We start from the raw sequence: 8680 nt of genomic DNA, 5'->3' as shown, positions 1-8680 counted from the left end.
GCTATACTGCTAACATAAATAGTTCTACTTGTACAAAAATCAACCTGCAGACCCAGACTGTCACTACAAACAGACTGTCTCATTTCAGTGAGTTTCCAGAAAGTGGAAACGTAAAATGAAACAGCTGTGTGCACTGCCCGATTGAGTGCTTGCAATTACTTAATGGTAAACTATAAAGCCAAGCCAGGACTTTTTAGCCTTAGGATGTCCCTACCCCCTATTAAGTAGGTCTTATTTGATGTGGCTCAGAGGGGTCTCTCTTGCCAGGTGCAGACATTACATTTTTACTGACTTAAGTGATCTGAAACTGAGTCTCAATTAATTGAGTCTGCTGGAGCATGGTAACTATCACGCTCCAGCCAGCCTTCGTGTCTCTTGTATCAGTGCTTCAAAATGGCGTCAGGGGTGCTTTAACTAAAGCTTGTTCACCATTTTGAAGCATGGGGACATTGATACATGAGATGCTCCAGGTGCTTTCATTAGAGTGGCTCTCAGAGCTGCTCTGATTAAAGCACCCCGCCTGCCCGCACTCCCAGAACGTCGGTGAAAATGCTTGAAGATCCCAGAAGGGTTGGTTCTGAGCCATCATCATGCACACACCATTATATTTAATAGGTCATTACATTTAAGTGGTTCATAAATATTTCTGTGTCTAAACCAGTCTTCTGTACATTTCCTGTGATATTCTTAGCACACCTTTGGGCACCATGAAATAAAAATTATAACAACTAAAAATGAGGCATGGAAAAATGTAAACCAGTTGGACCAGTAATGCAGATGAGCAAATGCTGATGTACTGGAGTAAGTTGCATCAAATTCTATAAGGCAAATTCTGGCATACCCTTCACAATGAGGGAGCGCCTGCACTCAGCAAATAACAGTGACTCAGTGAGAGCCCTGTACTACTACACAGTGGAGATTTGGGACTCATCTATAAAGTTAGTCTTTATGATCTATTCATATATAAAGAAATGTTTTATTCTGAAAATTGAATTCTGATCTGTGAGATCAGGACTGTGCAAGGGCTGGCTTGCATCTCTTCCAGGCTCCTGGTTCAGGGTGCCACTCCCTGGTCACACTCCTTCTCCAGGCTCCTCTTTCCTTCTCTAGCTTCTGCTTCCTAACCCTTCTCTGGGGGAAGGGAAAGGCCCAGGAACCCTGCAGCCCAGGAGGCTTGGGAAATCCAAGGACCATGCATAACAGTGCAGCAGGGTGGCAGGAAGAGTTGTAGAGGCACTCCTTGAAATTCACAGTTGTGCACTGTGACCACATGTACTGACAATTTTATTTTCATCCTCGTGTGTAAATCTAAGATCATAAAGATGAGAATAACAACTTAAGTCTTGCTTTTCTCTTCCCCACATACTGGGTACATCTACACATACGCTTTACAGTGGAGCTAATCACCATCTACATGTGTGCCTGTATTAGTAAATGAATTAACTTTGCTGTAGGATAGTACTGTCTGGGACAAGTACTACCTTATGGCAGAGTAGTTACACACACTGCAACACATTTGTAGACAGTGACTGTCTGGCTAGCTGGGGCCCAAGGGTGCTACAGTGCAGGGACTGCCTGCCAGGTAGCCCCAAACTGTAGCATCCTGGTACCCCACTAGTTCCTCAGAAGCATGTTGAGCAACCCTAGGCTGGCAGGCTGACCGCCCCCTTCAGGTCCCCTGACAGCCAAGGCTGCTCTGCCACAGTTCAATGTGCTGTGTTCCTGAAGGCACATATATAAGCTGCACTGGGGAGCAATAAACTCTGGCACAAACTGCACTGGAATTTATTGCTACATGCTAATTGCATGTACAGATCCACCCATTGTCTATGTGGAATAATCCCATGTCAAACTAAACAAATGGGAACATGAGAATGATTTTTCTGCCATTTTTTTTCAAACTAGTCAAGGGTATTAAGTCACATTATTATCTGTAAAAATCTTGTAAAATTTTCCTTTGAGATAATTGAGACTTAGAACAATCATTTTATGTTTGAAAAAGGAAAACACCTAATGAAATGAAGGAACCCTTATTTTGGAATATGAAAGAAAGTGGTTTGCTATGCATGATTTGACCAAATGCTGCAGTTCACTGTCATAGGAGGATTTCAAACAAATAATGCTGTAGCTAGATTTGCAAGATTCTGAAAATACTGAAAAATTCCTTAACCACTAATAGCATTCACAAGTAGGGAAGCTAAGATTACGATAAGGATAATAACTTCACATTTCTCTTTTTATAAACTGGTTGCCTGCAGCGAGCTAGGAAGGGATACTTCTCTCACCTCAAAGAGCAGCACCACACAATTGGCTATCTACATTTTTTCCTTTGTGCCATTATTCTGAATCATCAAATACTGGCTCTTGAAAGAGGCAGGACACTGGGCTGCATGGACTAACAGTTGGATCTATTAAAGTAATTGCTGTAATTGAATCTCATTTTCTTTCCAGGTAATTATTTATTCTACAGGGTAAAGTTTCAAACTGGTTAGCGGTGGGAGTGTTTATTTGTGTGGTTTGTGCAGACATTAATGAAAGCTCTGCAACAAACCCTGTATGATTCTTGAAAACATTTTTTTCAGCATGGCTGGCAATAACAATAGAGCCTAGGATTTCATGTAATCTCTCTCCTGCCCCCCATTTTGGGTTTCTCTTTTATTTACTGAATAAACAGTTTCTTTTAAAAATCTCTTTATTATTAAATTATGCGTTTCTACAGCGCACAATCCTAGGCAATCTGGGCTGCACTGCACTCCAGTAATTTAGAAGTACTGATACTATGCTAATGAGCATAGCAAAAAACCTAGATTGGGGCTGTCCAACTTATAAGTGACTGGGGTCTGCACTAGTGGGGCTGCACACTTCATAACCCCTGTCATACACCATGTGCTTAGTGACACCCTTCTCCTCTGGAACTGGATTTATGACCCAGATACCTTGTTCTGGGCAGACCCAAACCCTTAGATCAACTACGACCCCTCCATTCAATAATAGGCTAATGTTATTGATACACAGTGGTAGCAGACAAGAATAATGCAAACAATTCTATATCTACCAGTCCTACAGCTGTCACAAAGGGAAGGTACATCTTGCCAGTACATGAGCTTCACCTGAGGTTCTCTTTTGAATGTCAGGTCTGATGGTGTGCCCTCTGTCCATGGTGGGTTCTCCTCTCCAGAACTCTTTGCTGCTCTGAAATCCCTCCTTTTGTATTCTTTCTCCTCCTCTGATGACTCTTCAATCCCAGGCATCATTGATTGGTTTCCTTGTGGTCATCATACTGTCCGCATTTTGTCCTGTCAGCATATTTCTTTGTTTCACAAACCCATCACATGCACATGTATTTTAATTTGGTTATTTAATAAGGCCTCCTAGTTTGGTCTGTCCACTAAAGCTGGAAATCTTTAAGGGCCCTGTAGTTGGGCACCACGACCTAGCACTAATGCTGCAAAATCTCTTATCTCTGTTTGGGTACACTGTTCATGTCTTCAGTTTCACAGCCTATGTGTCTTCTGGCTTCAGACACAGTGGGCCTTGAAGGAAACTTCATCAGAAACAGGCTTTTAGAATCAATTAACCCTTGCCATTCCCCTGGACCTTTGCTCTACTTTACCTACAAGCTAATTTCTGAAAGCAAACCTCTAAATATCATGTTCTAGTCATCACCCTCCTTCTCCTACACACACTGAAACTGTGTGTCCTCCTGCTATATCATATGTCTTCTGCCACCTCCTCTTACTGCACAGCATGCTGGGACACCTACCCTGCTGCACTGTGAACCCAAGCATGCCTCCCTCCACTGCACTGTGCAACCCATCTCACCCTAAGCTCCCTGACTGCAGCCTCCCTCGCTGCATGGCACCTCTCAGAAACCTCAGGCCGTGGATTCTCCCATCAAGAGGCATAGAAGCACGACACCCAGGGCAGCTGCAGTGGTCAGCATTGGTGATGCGTAGGGCGTGCACATAGGTGCATGTGGGTGGTCACCAATTGCTGCTGGCAGCACCTACAGGTGGATGCCGACTGCTATTCAGCGCTCAGTACCCCGCCCCCCACCGCCAAGTGCTACAGCCACTGTGGGAGTTCCCTGCTTGCCACTGCCACATTCCCACCACCAACAGTGCCATTGCCACCTGTGGGAGCTCACTGTGCCCCCCCAGGCTCCAGGGGCATGTGGCGTTCATGGTGGTCAGCAGCTATTTTTGTGCCCCTCCACAAAAACAGTGACAGGGCCTGCTGCTCTGGCTGCTCCTTCCCAGTTATACAATTGTCACGAGCACTGTAGGCTGCACCAAGCCATCCTGACCTGGAGTAGGGTAGGGAAAGCCAGAAAAACCCTGGCTGCTTCTGTAACCAGAGAAGTAGGGGGAGTAGCAGCCAGGGACAAGCTCAAGGGGCCACTAATTAACCCCTCATGGGCCACATGCAGCCCATGGGCTGCCAGTTGGAAAGCACTGACCTACATACTTAAGCTTGGAAGATGAACACAGCTCCCATTTTTTCTCCTTCAGATTCAAGTCTCTTGCTTATGGTGCAGCTGTCATTTTAATAATACCTCTAAAAGTTATACTATTGAGTTTCCAGGTTTATTATTGTGATACACACACACACATTCAGTTCAAAATGAAAGAAAGCTCCCTCCAAATTCTGCTTTTTCTAACTAGCAGCCCTACAAACTCTTTCTATACTTCATGAGTCTAGTGGATTCTTTTCCTGCAGGCTGGATGAGCATCCTTGAGCCAGTTTGTGGGCCAGACAGGGACTGACCCCTTATGCAGCAGCCACAGCACTAGGACTGGCCCCAGGCACTGTGTACAGTATGCATCAGACCAGGGCTTGCTGTGCATGCAGCCCCTGGGGCTGGCACAGGGCATCTACTACCTATGGACTTGAATATGGTGCTGTATGTGGCACAGGAGAACCAGGGATAGGGCCAGGACTGGTGCACAGGGATCAGTCCAGCGACCTGTGGGTTAGATCATATGGTCGCACAGGTCAAATCTGGCCTTCAGGCTGCCTGTTTAACACCCCTGAATTAGGCTTTTTTAATGCTGCACAACATTCATCTTCAAGCCCTGGATATCTTCAAGTCCTGGATGTAGTAAACTATTTGAATTCTAATGCACAAGATTGATTTGAATTCAAATCATTCTAAACTGCAATGTTTCTATGGATTTGACAGGGTCAAAAAAGCAGGACAGACACACTTTGTCACTGAAGTCACTTGATCTGATTGTGAATATGCAGAGTCATGACACACTCGTTCAGTAACAAGGTGAGAGTTTTAGTCCCTATTCAGAGGATTGACCTGCTTTAAGAATCAAATGGAGGTGGTTAATTTCCTCAGAAAAAGAAAAAAAAAAGGTATACAAATAGAACTATAATCTGGTCCTGATGTCATATAGGCCTATGTGGAAAGCTGGTGTTAAATATAAAAACACAAAACAAGAAAGCAAACAAAAGAGTAATAATTTTTCTTTTCTGACTGATGGATTCCTTTTAATTCTTTTTCAAAAGCAGAATCAGAGATGTACAGTCATTTAAGCCTTAATTGAATTTCTTCAGATAAAGTACAGATTTTCTAAATTTGCTGATCTCCCTCTGGTCTCTAAGCAGGTGTCTCCTTATACCATTCTCCCCCAACACCGTAACTGGTACCTTTATTGGCAGTCTCAAGAGAAACTAGAGATTAAGAAGGCATGGCACTTGGGGCTACCATCTTGTACATAGAAAAAAGCAATGCAGGAAGCACATAGGAAAAAGGAATGCAGGAAGCTTGCACTGTTGTTACCTGGACTGGAATCTGTTGTGTGGATAAATAAACGTCATCAGGAGCAAACACAGTCCCATATAGAAGTACTTGACCTGGCCGAGAAGCAATAAAGTCATGTTTGGACACACAAATTAATGCAGAGGCTCCACTTCTGGTGCCTATGCTTCCTAAACACAAGTATTTCTTCTTAGCACTGCATTATGCAGTCTCCCAAACAGTATTCAATGAATCACAGAAAATGAGGTTTGGAAGGGACCTCAGGAGGTCATCTAGTCCAATCCTTTGCTCAAAGCAGTACCATCCCCAACTGCATCATCCCAGCCAAGGCTTTGTCTATCCGGGTCTTAAAAACTTCCAAGGATGGAGACTCCACAACCTCTCTCGGTAGCCTGTTCCAATGCTTTACTACCCTCCTAGTGAGGTCTTTCCTAATATCTAATCTAAACTTCCCTTGCTGCAACTTGAGACCATTGCTCCTTGTTCCATCATTTGCCACCACTGAGAACAGTCTATCTCCTTCCTCTTTGAAACTGCCCTTCAGTCTTCTCTTCTCTAGATTAAATAAGTCCAGTTCCCTCAGCCTCTTCTCATAAGTCATGTGACTCACCATTTTCCTTGCCCTGCACTGGACTCTCTCCAATTTGTCCACATCTTTTCTGTAGTGAGTGGCCCAAAACTGGACACAGTACTCCAGATGTGGCCTCACGAGGGCCAAATACAGAGGAAGAATCACTTCCCTTGATCTGCTGGGAACACTCCTACTAATGCAGTCCAGTATGCCATTAGCTTTCTTTGCAACAAGGGCACACTGTTGGCTCATATTCAGCTTATTGTCCACTGTAACCCCCAGGTCCTTTTCTGCAGAGCTGCTGCCCAGCCAGTCAGCCCCCAGCCTGTACTGGTGCATGGGATTGTTCCGTCCTAAGCGCAGAACTTTGCACTTGTTCTTGTTGAACCTCATGAGATTTCTTCTTGTCTAGGTCACTCTGAATCATAAATGCTACGTGCCCCCAGAGGTGGTGGTGGTGGGGGGCACAGCAAGCTCCCGCAGGTGGCAGCAGCACTGTTGGCAGCAGAAGCATGGCAGCAGCAAGTGGTGAACTCCCACAGGTGGCCATACCTCTGTTGGTGGCGAGTGCCAACCGGTGGTCAGTGACCACCCACAGATACTACTGGCAGTGTTGGCAGCGGCCAGCAGCAGTCGGGGACCACCTCCAGATGCCACCAGCATTGTCAGCAGTGCAGGGGGGATGACGACTTTGCACTGGTATTGTTCTACTCTTACCCAGTCTACCCGGCCTCTACTTTTGGCCAGCCTTTGTGGGCTGTTTTCTGTGTACTTCATTGCCAGATTTAATTTGACAAATCTGGAATTTATCATGAACCTACACTTTTGCTTTATGTTGATCTTGTTTTCTTTTTAGCCCCCCCACACCTTCTCTAGTTAAATGGCTGGCTGCAAAATAGAAAGCTTCTTTGAGGGGATTTGACTCTACCTTTGAATAAAATCCAGCATATTAGTTTATCATCATAACCATTTCTTTCTGGCAAATGTAAACCTCTAGAAAATCCCCCTTGGCTCATTCTCACTTCTTCCAGTGGCTTTCACAAACTCGCATTATAACAACCTTCCCATTGGCTCTTAAGTAATGACACATTTACTTACCAGAGGCTGCGTATCTTTTGTTTTACCTGTCTCATGAAAACATAATGAAAGGCTGCCATTTAATGAATTCCACTTTCTTCAAAATGGCTGCCATTATTGCCAATGGGACAATGGCTGTCACCCTATGGGTCAGGCAGCTGGATGGAATAGAGACTATGAGGAGCTGGAGGAACCTTGGAAAAGGTGCCTAGAAAGTGAGAGGGGGAGGGAAGCAGGGGGTGAACAGAAGAGCAAAGTGGGAAGTAGAAAGGATTGGATGGCAGCTTAATTGACTAGGAGTTATGGGATTTTGGCACCTGCAGGAGCACTCAAAGATGCAAGAAATTCTTTGTTTTCACTTCTCAGGCGTGAACATGCAGGTTGAGTTGGGTATTAGACCCTGATCCAGCAGTAAAATTTTCATGCACTTTTGCTGACCAAGACCCAAACAACAGCTTTATTTCAGCTTATTCAGGAGATTGGGCAGGGAGCACAGAGGAGGGAGCAGAAAGCTGAGTAGCAAATGAGGAAGGGGATCATCATGGCATGCAGGCAGGGTGTGGAGCTCAGATGGCATGCCTATTGGCCCACACTGTACTAGAGAAATGCTTTGATGGTTAGAAAATTTTCAGCCAAAATTTATTTATGGCCATTTGTTCTTATATCATTCTTTAGTTCTTTTTCCTTCCCTGGTACTTATCTTTAGATTAATTTATACAATGCAATCATATATGTAGCCTAAGTTTTCCTTTTACTCAACTAAGTAAGCTAAGGCCTTTTGGCTTTCTCCAGTAAGATTGCCTACTGGGTTGTCCAGAGCCTCTCCCAGCACCTTTTCCCACTTGAATGAATCTCTTGAACAAGAAAGACAGAATTTACACTGTACTCCAAATTTTTTATTAGTTCCTTATATAGTCACATTAATACCGGCATCTTAACTGGAAATAAATCTCAGAAATGCAATTCTAGGATTTGCTCTTTTCACAACTGCATCACATTGGTGGATAAAAGAGACTATGAACAACTAATACAGCCTGGTCTTTTGCCTTTTTGGTTTGCTCCTACCTAATTAAAAAAATCTTGGTGTAAAATATAAAACAGAAGTAGAAATCAAAGAGTAGGGCACATACTAGCAGGCTCTTGGGGCATGATTTGAATACCAGGTATCTATTCTTCAGGGTAGCTTGGGCCTCCCTACTGCTTGGCTCACCAATCTTTTCCTCTGGGAAGGTTAAGCACTGACACTGAAGAGGAAACTTTCA

The sequence above is a fragment of the Crocodylus porosus genome, unplaced genomic scaffold, assembly GCF_001723895.1.
Source record: "Crocodylus porosus isolate Cpor-Errol unplaced genomic scaffold, CroPor_comp1, whole genome shotgun sequence".
Taxonomy (NCBI): domain Eukaryota; kingdom Metazoa; phylum Chordata; order Crocodylia; family Crocodylidae; genus Crocodylus; species Crocodylus porosus.
This window is presented reverse-complemented; position numbering follows the sequence as displayed.